General features: G+C 43.7%; 1 long non-coding RNA gene across 1 annotated transcript in view; it reads left to right on the top strand.

Annotated features, from left to right (window-relative positions):
- LOC128119729 (uncharacterized) overlaps positions 1–13956 on the top strand; it is an 85178-nt gene that overhangs the window by 24366 nt on the left and 46856 nt on the right. Inside the window, exon 2 of the long non-coding RNA XR_008221654.1 lies at positions 8409–8516. This is a non-coding gene — a long non-coding RNA (uncharacterized LOC128119729). The remainder of the gene's footprint in view (positions 1–8408; positions 8517–13956) is intronic.

The raw sequence follows: 13956 nt of genomic DNA, 5'->3' as shown, positions 1-13956 counted from the left end.
ACTTGAGATCCCATGAGTGAGCAAGACAGACAGAACTCCTCACCCCGTGGAGCCCATCCCTCGCGAGAGGAGACTGTCGATTAACAGCAATCAATGAGCAAATTACAAGGTACAGGAGAAGGGAACAATGGCTCCTCAAGAACGTAGAGCAGGTGATGGAGATGCAGGGTATTTGGGGGTGGGGGTGGAGACTGCAGTTTTAAATAGGATGTTCGGGTAGGTGTCACCTAGAAAGTGGTACAAAGAAGTGATGGAGAATAAATCAACCATGTGCCTAGCCAGGGAGGGACCAATGGGGAGGCAGGGACCAAGTTCAAGAGAAATGGGTCGGTATGATTAGGTTAAGTCAGCAATGGGGGTGGAATTGATCCGAGGCCAGACACCCAATAAGGGAGAAGATAATCGTAGTCTGTTGTAAGATTGCAGTTTTTCTTTTTCAACTGGGACACTGTTGTCATCTAGATGCAAATGTCCCCACGGACTCATATGTTTGAACGCTTGATCTCCAGCAGGTGGTGCTGTTCCCGAAGGTCATAGAATCTTTAGGAGGCGGAGCCTTGTTGGAGGAAGTGGGTCACTAGTGTGGAGCATTGAGGTTGGTCATAGTCAGGGTTTTTATTGCTGTGAAGAGACACCATGACCACGGCAACTCTTATAAGGTAAACAATGAATTGGGGTGGCTCTCTTACAGGTTCAGAGGTTCAGTGCATTATCATCATGGTAGGGAGCATGGCAGTGTGAAGGCAGATGTGGTGCTGGAGCTGAGAGTCCTACGTCTTGCAGGCAACAGGAAGTCAACTGACTGTCACACTGAGTGAAGCTTGAAAAAAAGACTTCAAAGCCCGCCCCCACAGTGACACACTTCCTCCAACAAGGCCACACCTCCTAATAGTGCCACTCCCTGATGACCAAGCATTCACATCTATGAGCCTATGGGGATCATTCCTATTCAAACCACCACATGAGATTTGCACAGTAGTAGTGCACAATTTCCAGATGCTAGACCTGAGTAGTTGAAGCCGTTGACTGAGATGAGGAAGGCTAGAAACTGAGGTTTGGATACATTGGGTTTGAAATGTCTGTCAGCTTTATGGAGAGGACAAGTAGGCAGCTACGTTGGGTTAATGAGTTGAGAGTTCAGGATCGGTATGTGAGAGCAAATGTAAACCTCACATTAATAGGAGTAGAGATTATATTTCTTTGACTTACAGGAAGTCTAATAAAGTAGAACAAAGAAGAAAGAGTATGAAAAAGTTAAGAGAACCAAAGACCAAGGCCAGGAGTACTCTAAGAAAAGCACCCAGATGGACGCACCTTTAGTCCCAGTACTTGGGAGGCAGAGGCAGGTGGATCTTTGAGTTTGAGGCCAGCCTGGTCTACATAGTGAGTTCCAGGACAGCCAGACTACACAGAAAAACCCGTCTTGAAAAACAAGACAAAACAAACAAAAAAGTACCCAAAAGGCACACAAAGAAGAGGTCTGCCAGTGTCTGTCCTAGCTGGTATTCCAGGCTGGGAACAGAATTTCCTCCTAGGAACATAAGTCCAAGGACATTTTTTCCAGGTTTCATGCCAGGCCACAATTATGAGTAATTGTACAGTACCTGTCCCTTCCTAATTATTGCAAATTGTTGAGTGAATTTTTTCAAGTTTCTGGGGGCAGGCCAGATCTCTTATCATTTGAGTTCTTATTAGAGGTTCCTGGTACCTGAAATATACTTATGCTTCCCTCCCTTCTGGCTGCTCCAGGAATACTAGGGACCAGATGCTTCAAGGTGGCTTCTATTTGAGTTGAAACGGAAACCCAGCGATCCACACATACTGCACATGGCCCTTCTCTCTCATCGACTCCATCTGGATCAACTCTTTTGGGCTGCTAAGCGTCTATCTTTCTGCCATCTATGATCCTTCACTATTTGAATAGCCCACTGCCTCTTTTAGGCGTCATGGTGTAACTTTGGCTGGTCTCAAACACACAATCCTCTGGTCTCACTTTCCCAAGTGCTCGAATTAAATGTGTGAGCTGTCATGCTTGATTCACAGCTTTTTACTAATGCCTCTACTTAAAGACTGCCATTACAGTCCACACCACTCCACCCTCCTCTGCTTATCATTTTCTGTATGTGTCTCACTGCTTCTTGTCATTGCAGAATGTCTTTCTGGCCGGCTGGTTAGTCTTTGATGCCTCCACTGAAATGTAGTCTCCTTGAGACAAGGAGTTCTCTTGTTCTTTCTTTATCCCCAGAACATAGATCTAGAAAAATGCTTTGACTAAAACAGGCAGCTCAATACATGCTGGTTATGAATGAATTAACTTCCTCCGGTCTGGTAAAGATACCACGTAATTAAGTAATTAAAATGGATGAGGTTAGTGCTCAGTATGAAGAAAGGTGAAGAGCAGACAATCTCCAACGCACAAAATGCCTGTACTCCGGTGGGCTACTAGGCTGACTACAGTCCACTCCCAGAGTTCAAACTCCCGTGTCCTGCGAGGTTGTGGAGAAGAGGGACCTTGGACCTTCATGCAAGGTGATTCCACTGTGTTTTCAGGGAGAGTCACCTCCAGGCAAAAAAGCAGGTTTCAAAGTAAATGTAGTTCCTCATGTGGGATGAATATTCTATTTTGCCTTAAAAAAATTTGTATCCAGCAATCCTTTCCTCACCACGTAGCCCAAGGAACAGGAGAAATGGTGTTTCTCACCTCACTCAAAATAGGCCAGGCATCCTTTATAAAGATACTTAAAGGAAAGGGCTTGAGAAAATGAGCTTCTCAAAAGAGTTTCTATGTGAGACCTTGTATTATTATTATTTTTAAATTGAACTTTGACTTTGAAAATTTCCCCAAGCACATCCCTCCTTCCCACCCTCCCCTACCCACTGCCAAGTGAGCAGACTCAGGCTGCAGCCAGCTTACACAGTAGCACATTGTGTAGAGGTCAAGGCTCTGGGGTGACCAAACTCCGTGAGCCCAGAAATGCAAGAACCCCGATGATGAGGGATTTTCACAGCCCAAAGGCAAGGATGTCAAGAATGCATATGGCTGTAAACAAACAAAACGCCACGAAAGATAAGCAAGAAGAAAAGCCTTGAGAGTGTCCTGTCTTGATCCTCTTTAGGAGTTAAAAGGATTCTAATTCTGTCTTGAGCGTAGGCTTGGGCAAACTCTTTGTGGTGGGCTGTGAGTGGGGTAGATGGAAAAGGGAAATTCCTTCAGCCCTCTCTTGGAGATGGGACAAACTCTTCCAGCTAGTGAACTGTGTTTCCCCATTTCCCAACTCCGTGCTAGCTTGCCCAGTCAAACTTCCTCTAGTCTTTTACTGATTTCACAACTTATTTTAATTTTTGCCTTTCATTTCTTAGTTCCTTTCCCACAGATGGTACTGGGTAAAATAGAAGCCTGTAAAAGTAAAACTCCAAGATTTCCTTTTCTTTTTTGGCTTTAAAATGCTTCGTGTGATTGCATGATAGGCCCACCTCATCCACCCACGCGTGTATTTTTCCTCTTCCTAGCATTAATAAGTCTAAACTTTCATTTAGGGAGAAATGCATGCTGAAAAACTGCATCTCTTTCCTTTTGTTCTTAAAGGAATTTCTTTCTCATGATGGGGCTTCTGACTCCAGTACAGTGAATAAGCTCCGGACTCCACTGTTTCCCCCGTGGAGTAAAGCACTAGAGGTGGGCAGAAATGGACGAGACACTTGAGTAACAAGTGGGAATCTGGGCGGTGGTGGTGCATGCCTTTAATCCCAGCATTCGAGAGGCAGAGCCAGGCAGATTTCTGTGAGCTCGAGGCCAGGCTAGTCTACAGAGCAAGATCCAGGACAGGCATCAAAGCTACACAGACAAACTCTGTCTCGAAAACAAATACAAAAACAAAAACAAAAAACAAGTGGGGCATGGTGGTACATTCCTGTAATCCTATAATCCTGGAGGCTGAATCAGGACCACAGCAAGCTTGAGTCTAACCTTGCTTACATAGTGAATTCCAGGCCAGTCTGGGATATATGGCAAGATTCTGCCTTAATTTAAAAAAGATAAAAAGAACAAGTAAATCGTAGTAGGAAGGTTGAAAAGAAAGTCAAAACGATGAGTTTAACACCTCAGCATTTAGCATTTCTTGGAATGAACTAAAGGTTGTCTGGAGCCAGAAGTGGAGACAGGGGCACAGGCAGTGCTCAAGATGACCTCTAGCTCTGGCTGGGAGGACAGGAAAGTTGACTTCAGTTGCTCAGAGCGGCCAGGGAAAACTATTACATTATCGTCTTACCTTTAGTTTGCTTTGGTTTCCCAAGATGGTCTACTACAGCGGATGCTCAGGAGCCAAAGCTCTGAGGAGGCCATCCTTGTCTGCTGGAGTAGTTGTGACACCGGGAGAATTCACAAACTCCTGCTTCTTTTCTCACGTGGTGTTCTCTCACCACTTGGCATGAGATGTGGTGGATAATTGCAGGAAATGCAAAAAAAAGACAAAACTAGCAAACCGCAGCTTCTCAACCAGGAGCACAAAGAGGACCCCTGGGAAACTCGGAGGCGCCAAACAGATGAGAGGCGAGGAGCTTGGATGGCTGCTCCTGAAAATTGTTCGTGAACTTCTGATCTTCCCCTTGATTTGATGTTAAATCACATGGACATCAATGGCTGAGTGGCCGGACCATGACCTGGACCCTGGATAGCCAAGATCATTGACTGTGCATTGGCTAGAGAGAGAACTGAACAGGGCTTGGTGAGTTTTGAAGCTTAGGTTGACACTGGAATCGTAATCATAGTTGACTGGTTGGAACGTGTAAATTCAACATCAATTGCCTGTTAAAACAAAGCTGTCAGTATTCTTTGTAGGATGTAAATAAGACCTCTAATTCTATAATAAAAATTTGAAAAGGTCAGCCAGACTGGCAAAGTGGCTCAGTGGGAAAAGGTGCTCCCTGTGTAAGCCTGATGACCTGAGTTTGATTCCAGCATCCCATGGTGGAAGGTGAGAACTGACTCCTGAAAGTTGTCCTGTGACACTCACACATGCATGCCCACACTCATATAACACACACACACACACACACACACACACACACACACACTAACAACAACACCAATGATGATAAACTTTTTTTTTTTTAAATGCTGAATGCCGTTTATTGAAGGAGGGAGGAGGTCTTAAATACAGACTTACAGCACAATGGGAGAACCCTGGAGGGCAGAAGTTCGCTACCGATATTTTGCAATCTTGCATCTAAGCTGTTAACACCCATTATGCAGGATACATAGACAAGGAACTTCCCTTAAGCATTCAGGAGGGTGAAACCCAGGAGGGAATTAGCATAGGGAGGATATCAAGGTCAAGGTCAGCAAGCAAGGCAACAGTTACCCAAAACAGGGGCCAGGGCCCTACAGGTCCCCCTTTACTAGAAAATGAGCTTCTGACTTAGGTAGTGTGGGATGTCAGCAGGTCTCCTTACCCATCATGGAGACGCCTGCCCAGGCCACACAGGCGCTCTGTCTTAGGTTGGTGAGTGCCCCCGATAAACTTTTTTAAAGATTGAAAATGTCCAGAATACAATCCTGAAGAATAAATGCAGTGTGTAAAGAACCAGTGACTCTGAGCCACTCGAGGAAACCAGCATTGGGTTACAACACACCAACAGACCTGGATCCTTCACGTGGAATCTGGGATAGAATGTGGTGTCTCATTCTTGCATAGCCAGTGCTTTACTGACTAACCTTTCTCTCAGCCCAACAAAAATATTTTAAACACACTAATTTAAAAAAAATAATTAACAAGAGTTTTATATTCAATAAAAATACTCTTCAGGAATTAAGAAAAAATAAAAACATTTTTTATACAAAGAATGAGAGAATTCACTGCCAGCAAGCCTCTCCAAGAAGAATAGCTGAGGGGAATTCTTGAGACACAAGTGAAATAGTGCCAGAAAGAAAGACATGGCAGACACCTTAGAGAATCCTCTTCTGTCCATTGCTTTGAATATGTCTGATGATTGACAGCAACAATTACAGTTAATGGGGTTTTCGGCGCATGCAGATGCACCGAAATAATAAGAATGTAATAAATAAGAAATTACAAAAAGCAGGGCAAGAAACGGAGCTAGATGGCAGTGAGGTTTCTGTATCCCACTTCAACTGATAAAATATTGATTCTAAGTAAATCTGAAAAGTTAGGTACGTGTGTCGAAACTTACGAGCCTCAGATGGAGAGGCACTCAGAGGGTATTTGTAGCACTAAAAATTTATATTAGAAAAAAAAGTCTCAAATCCATCATCTAAATGTCTAATTCAAGAAGCTACAGGGAGAAGATTAAAATAGGCTCAGAGCAATTTTAATGAAGAAGTAAATGACAAGGATACAACTGATAAACTGCAAAGGGAGGTCAATAAAGCTCCAAAAGTTCTTAACATATAAATGGGAGAAAGAATGCAGCAATTGCCAATATATGACCTGTAATGAAATATTGCTGCAAATTCCATAGGTATTAAATATTAATATAATAAGAGGATACTATGACTTACTATTTATAAGTGCCAGAAGAATATATCAACACAAAAAAATCCAACCATCAATATCCTCTTTTTATAAAATATTTTTATTTTTATCTCATGTTGGGGACAATCCCAACCTGTGGAACAGTCCTTGAAGGGAGGAGTGAGGATTAACAAGTAATAGATATGAAAAATAGAGACATGAAGGATAACACCTAGTGTAATAGATGTAAGAGAAAAAGACAGGGACACGGGATAGCTTCCGGAGGGCTCTGGGTCAATACCACAGTCGCCTTGAGTTTATTCCTAATGGGACTTTTTTTTTTTTTTTTTTTTAAAGATTTATTTATTTATTATGTATACAGTATTCTGCCTGCATGTACCCATGCAGGCCAGAAGAGGGCACCAGATCTCATTACAGATGGTTGTGAGCCACCATGTGGTTGCTGGGAATTGAACTCAGGACCTCTGAAAGAGTAGTCAGTGCTCTTAACTGCTGAGCCATCTCTCCAGCCCCTAATGGGACTTTTATATATCAGCAAGGTGAGAGGCAAAAGATCTCCCCTTTCAAGGTCAAGGTACAAAGTACAAACAAGTGTAGACCCTTCCTTAATTATCAAAACACCTGGTAACCACTCCTTATGGCAAAGCATCTTATAATTAGGCTTGAATATAAGACACCTGTTAACCACGCCTTTGGCCAAAAACAACTTATTATGCAGCCTTGCAGGGCAAATCAAACTTGGACTCTCTGACCCTGAGTCAAGATGGAATAAGGCCTCACTATGGAGTCTCTGTGGTCATCCACAATCTTATGTGCATTGGTGTTCTGCCTTCCTGTATGTATTAAATATTAAAATAATAAGAGAATACTATGCCTTCCGTGTGAGGATGTCGGATCCCCTGAAACTGGAGTTACAGACAGTTGTGACCTCCATGTGGGTGCTGGGAATTGAACCCAGGTCCTCTGGAAGGGTAGTCAGTGCTCTTAACCACTGAGCTATCTCTCCAGCCCCCAATATCATCTTACGATGAGATGGATAGTCTGAACAGTCTTATGACATTTAAAGAAAATTTAATTCTCAGTTAATAAACCTAAAAAATTCAAGGAGTTTTCAGTTACAGATGGTTTTCCTGGTAAAGTCTACCAAACAGGTAACACAGAAGAGAGAATCCAATTTTATAAACTTTTTTCAGGAAAATAGGAGACAAAGAAATATTACCTAGCAGCCCATTTTAGGGGCCACCATTACCTTGACAAGGAAACTAAAGGCAGTGAAAAAAGCTACAAACCAATATTCATATTTCAATGTTTCATATATGAAAACATATGCCCAATCCCTCAAGGAAATGAAACCCAATAATATATAGTAAAGAGAACACACCACACTGTCTTCAAGTTTGGGTTTCTATTGCTGTGAAAAAACACCATGACCAACTAAGCAGTGATGGTGCACACCTTTAATCCCAGCACTCGGGAGGCAAAGGCAGGTGGATCTCTATGAGTTCGAGGCCAGCCTGGTCTACAAAGTGAGTTCCAAGACAGCCAGGGCTACACAGAGAAACTCTGTCTCGGAAAACCAAAACCAAAGTAAACAAAACAACAAAAACCCACCATGACCAAAAGCGGTTTGTTAGGAAATGATTTATGTGTCTTATACATTCTGGGCTTCATTAAGGGAAACCAAGGCAGAACCTCAGGGGAGTAATTAAAGCTTAGGTCATGGAGGTTCCCTGCATGCTGCTTGCTCATCATTGTTTGCTCAGCCTGCTTTCTCATATACCTCAGGCCCACTTGCCCAGGGTGGCCCTGCCCACAACGAGCTGGGTCTTCCCACATTGATTAAGGAAATACTCCAAAAGCTAGCCTGCAGGTCAGTCTTATGGAGGCATTTTCTCAATTGTGTTTCCCTTTTCTTAGATCATGAATCCTAGCTAGTGTCAAGTTGAAAATGAAACAAAGAAAAACCCAATCAAGTGGGATTCATCCTGTGACTACAACATTGACCAACATGGAATATCACCCAAGGTAATCCATCATATTATCCATTGAAAGAATAAAAAAAAAAGCCACATAGATTATAGACCCAGTTGCAAAGTTTATACTTGTGTGTGGACGTGGTGTATGCTTGTAATCTCAGCACTTGGGAAGGCCGAGGCAAGAGGACCACACGTGCCAGGCCCACTTGGGATACACTGTGAGATCCTCTCTCAAGACAAAAGCAAAGCAAGCAAGCAAAATATATGTAACACACACCTGTAAAGCCTTTAGAAGAAAACCAGATTAAAAGCCTTCATGATTTAAAGCGAAGGAAAGAGTTTTGCCATGATGCAAAAGCTTGAGCCAGGAGATGGGGGGGAAAGGCTCAGTCGATGAAGTACTTGGTGCTTAAGTAGGAGACTTACACGCCCCCCTTGTAAACTCAGCACTCCACGCAAGAAACAGGTTGGCCAGCTGGACGAGATGAATGGCTGAGCTCTGGGTTCATCAAGAGACACTGCCTCAGTAAATAATACGGAGAGAGTCAAGGAAGAAGACACTTAACATGAACCTAAGGCCTCCACACACTTGCACATGTGCATGTGAACCCGTACATGTGTGCCTACACACATGCACACAGGTGTTGTTGGTTGTTTTCTTACTCTTTGGGGGCCCGCCACCCAGCTCCCATATAAATCACATGGAGGCTTATTATTACTTATAAATGCCCAGCCTTAGCTTGGCTTGTTTCTTGCCAGCTTTTCTTAACTTTAAATGATCTCATCTACCTTTTGCCTCTGGACTTTTTCCTTTCCTTCTGTATATCTTACTTTCACTCTTACTCTGAGGCTGGCTGTGGGGCTGGATGGCTGGGTGGCTGGCCCCTAGCATCCTCCTCTTCTTGTTCTCTTGATCTTTCTTCTTTCATCCCCAGATTTCTCGTTCTATTTATTCTCTCTCCCTGCCAGTCCCACTTATCCTTTCTCCTGCCCTCGTATTGGCTGTTCAGCTCTGTATTAGACCATCAGGTGTTTTCAACAGGGACAGTAACACAGCTTCACAGAGTTAAACAAATGCAACATAAAGGAATGCAACACATCTTTGCATCATTAAACAAATGTTCCACAGCATAAACAAATGTAACACAACTTAAAATCATATTCCACAACAAGCAGGCACACATATCACACACACACAAACATGCAGAAATTTAAAGAGCGAATGCTTGAACCATAAAAGAAGAAATTTATAGGTTTCATCAAATAAAAAACTTGCTAATCAAAAGACATTTTAGAGCATGAAAAGAAAAATTTAGCCGGGTTGTGGTAGTGCACACCTTTAATCCCAGCACTTGGGAGGCAGAGCCAGGCAGATCTCTACAAGTTCGAGGCTAGCCTGGTCTACAGAGCGAGATCCAGGACAGGCAACAAAACTACACAGAGAAACCCTGTCTCAAAAAATAAAATAAAATAAAAATAAAAGCTTGATGTTGGAAGGATATATTTACAGATTACATTTCCAACAAAACTTTTATCCAGGATGTATAAAAATCCCTAGACTTACACAGTAAGGAACAATCAAATTGTAAAGTGGACTAAAGAAGGGCATGTGTGGATGGAAAACAGCGCATGAAAAGACATACAATTTCATTAGTCATTAAGGAAAGTAAATTAAAATCACAGTGTGTCTGTAAAAATAGCAAAATGGAAAAACACTGGAACATCAAATAATGACAGTGGGGTTGAAGAGATGGCTCAGAGGTTAAGACCACTGACTGTTCTTCCAGAGGTCCTGAGTTCAATTCCCACAACCACATAGTGGCTCATAACCATCTGTAGTGAGATCTGGTGCCCTCTTCTGGCCTGCAGACATACATGCAGGCAGAACACTGTATACATAATAAATAAATTAAAAAAAATAGTGATGGTGATGTAATGGATAGATTTCTTGTGTTCTGCCAGTGTGAGTGCAAAATATCCAGTCACTAGGGGAAGAAGTCTTCAGAGTTCTTAAGTAAAGTAAAACATTTATCTATCACCACATCCAGCAACCCACTCCTACATATTCACCATAGAAAAATAAATGTTCCCAAAACATTTGTGCATCCCCAATGAAACTGTTCATAAATGTTTATAACTGCTTCTATTCATAGTCACCCCAAATCGGAAACTACATCAATATAAATGTCCTCCAAGAGGAACAAACAGTGGAACATCTCAACAATGGAATTCTCTTCAGTGCTGCGCAGAACCAGCTACTGAATCATGCAGAAACTTGGATGAGTCTCAAAGTCATTAGGCCAAGTGAAAGGAGCCAGCCAGCCTCACAGGGTAGATTCCACTTAGGAGAATGTGTCTAACAGTCAGCACACTCCAGCGAGGCAGCAGACTAACATGGGTTCCCCGTTAGGGTTCAGAGGCCAGACACAGTGGCAGCTTTTGTTTTGCTTGTTCAGTGTTTTGGTTTTGAGGCAGGGTCTCACTGTGTCTAGCCCAAACTCGCCTTGGAACTGGTGATGCTCCTGCCTGAGTCTTTGGACTGCCGGGATGATAGGTATGTGCCATCACACCCAGTCCAGAAATGTGTATTTTCATGGCATTGGTTGTAATGGGAACTGGATGAGTTTATAGACATGTCAAAACTTACAGTGCCAAGCACAGAAGAGGTCATTTTTGCTCTTTGCTGCATTTTAAAACTCAGGGTACGAAGACAACGGAGGAATGCCTAGGCATTTGAAAAAGGCAGACACATGTCACCTTGCTGGATTTTCCTTTGTTTTCCTGGCAGGGGGAACATCTAGGGCCTTTCAGACTTAGGACTCTACATCCCATTCCCATCTCCATCAAGGCAGCTCCGTAACCTGAGTCACCGAGTCCAGATCTGGAACAGATAGCACAGGGGACAGGCTATGAGAAAGTTAATGACTTGGCTGCGTGCCGTGGCTTGAAGGAACAAGGAGGAAATTCAAACCTTACTGGAAGCAGTCCGTCCAGGAGACAGGGAGACATGCTTTACTTTTAATCAGCTCTTGAACTGCGTTCGGTTCCAAGTGTTTTGTTAGGTCAACAAATGCCCAACTTCAACATCGTAAGCTCACAGCAAAGAGAAACTATTACCTTCCTATTTTGCTCAAAAATAAAAAATGAAAAAAATATAAAGAGTTTTCCGGGTACAACAGAACTATGCTACTGAGGATGAAGTAAGACTTCAGGTTTGTTGATTGTTTTTCTGAACTAAGGATTTATCTGTCCTGTTCAGAGTTGTCTTCAGCACTCTAGACATAATGATATTGAATTCAGTTAGTACTTAATGAGAGTATAATTGGCCATTAAAAGTTGTCTTTAACTGGTTAACATTTTTTTTTTAGGTTCCCTGCTTGTAAACTGGATTAGTAATCATGGTAAAAACAGAGGATAGTGAGGAAGGGATGTCGGTGAAATGATCTTAAATGTTCAAATACCATATTCCAGAGCAGAAAAGGGAAGCATGGGCACAGCCAGGCTTGATAGCTCTGTCCAGGGGAGAGGCTCAGAGATCGGAAGAAGGTGGAGGACTGCCCGTGTCCCTGGGAAGAGAAGAAAGAAACTTTTGAAAACATCTAGTGATCTGGGACTTGCTTCAGCTTGGCTAGGTTGGTTTGACTTGGCCACCAATACATCAGAACAACACTCCTAAGCACGATGGGAACGGAGACAAGAAAGTCCCTGGAAACTTCCAGCCCAGCTAGTCTGGTGTACATTGTGGCAAAACAAGGGGCCCTGACTCAGACAAGGTGAAAACTGAGGACCAACACCCGAGGTTGCCCTCTGACCTCCACATGCGTACCACGGCACGAATATAGCTGCACTTACTCATGAATGCATGGGTGCGCATGCAAACATTAAAACATATACTGGGACCTGGGGAAGGCAGCTCCCTGCATGAGGGTTGTGAGAGCCAGGAGTTGACATTTTTCAGGGCACAATCTCTAGATTTTAAGGCTTGGCCAGCTAGTACTTTGGCGACACACTTCTTTGTCATTTATAGGATGCAGCAGGTGTAGGTGGTGAGGGCAGTGTCTCTCTTTAAACTGGAAGAACTCATCCATAAAGAGTGACTGAGACAGAGCTTTTATTGTTGGCCTTGGCAGAGCAAAATCTGATCTCCTACCAGGAAACGGACTCCTGCTCCCCTGGCTTTTGGGGAGCCCTGTTGTGCATGTGTCTTTTGGGGGAGACAGAGTTTGTTCGCCAAGAGCATAGGTTTAGGATGTGGATGTGCCAATCCAAGTATGGTCGGTCACTTGCTTCGTGATTTTTAAACCTATCGCCATTCCCTCCAAATGCTGGCTTTACTAGGGATAAAGCCAGGATTGTTTCTTGCAGGTTACTCAACTCAAAAATCCCAATCTGGTTACTTTGTTGCTTCAAGTCAGACACAGCTAGCTTCCCATTGCTCGGAGTAAAATCACAGATCCTCCCACCGGCTGACATCATCCTACAGGTTCCTCATTCCCTGCCGTCCCCGTCCCCGTCCCCCCCCCCCCCCCCCCCCCCCCCCCCCCCCCCCCCCCCCCCCCGTCCTTCCTGGCTCTGCATTTTATTTATTCCAGTCACGCCCCTAATGCAGACTCCTCAGGCTCTCTGGCTGTGTCTTCCTCCCCCTCCCCAAACAAACAAACAAAAAATAAACAAACAAAACAAAACAAAAAGCTTCTCCCCATAGCCATGAAAAGAGTCATTCTGCTGACAGAGGCGAGAATCATAGACCCTGTATAGGTCTGAGCTAGGCCCTGTACATACATGTTATGATTGTATAGCTTGGTGTTCTTGTGGGACACCTAAGAGTGGGGGTGTCCCTGACTCTTTTTGCCTGATTTGGGGACCCTGTTCCTTCTCCTGGGTTGCATCATCCAGCCTTGATATGAGGGTTTGTGCCTAGTCTTACGGTAACTTGTTACGCAGTGTTCGGTTGATATCCCTGGGGGGCCTGCTCTTTTTGAAGAGGAAAGGAGGAGTGGATCTGGGGGAGATGGGGTGAGGGTGGGGGTGCTGGAAGGAGTGGAGGGAGGGGAAACTGTGGTTGAGATGTAATGTATGAGAGAAGAATTTAAAAAAAAAAAAGAGTCACCCTGCTGTCTTCCCCGCCTGAGCTGGAACATACCGTCTCGGTCCCCTGCTGCGTAGCTTACCCTGTCTGTAACCGCTCACCCTCCTTCTGTTCTAGTTGTCCTCTGCCCTGTTTCACTTTTCCACAGGGCATATCTCCTCTAGCACGGCATAGCGTTAATTATTGATCTTGTTTATTGTCTAGCTCCCATAGCTGAATAACAAGGCCCGGGGAAGTGGCGGTTTCTGCTTTCTCCCTTGGCCTATCTGCAGCCCCGGGAAGGAACAGGTGAAAGAGAAAGTTGGAAAAAAAAAAATGTGTGAGGAAATGAGAGACCATTGGCTCCTGTGGCTTTATTCCTTTCCCTTGCAGTCTCAACTTTTGATTATCACCCCAATTA

Source organism: Peromyscus californicus, unplaced genomic scaffold (genome assembly GCF_007827085.1).
Source record: "Peromyscus californicus insignis strain IS unplaced genomic scaffold, ASM782708v3 Scaffold_24__1_contigs__length_46423439, whole genome shotgun sequence".
Classification (NCBI taxonomy): domain Eukaryota; kingdom Metazoa; phylum Chordata; class Mammalia; order Rodentia; family Cricetidae; genus Peromyscus; species Peromyscus californicus.
The sequence above is the reverse complement of the archived record's forward strand: the minus strand, read 5'-3'. Positions and strand labels throughout refer to the sequence as shown.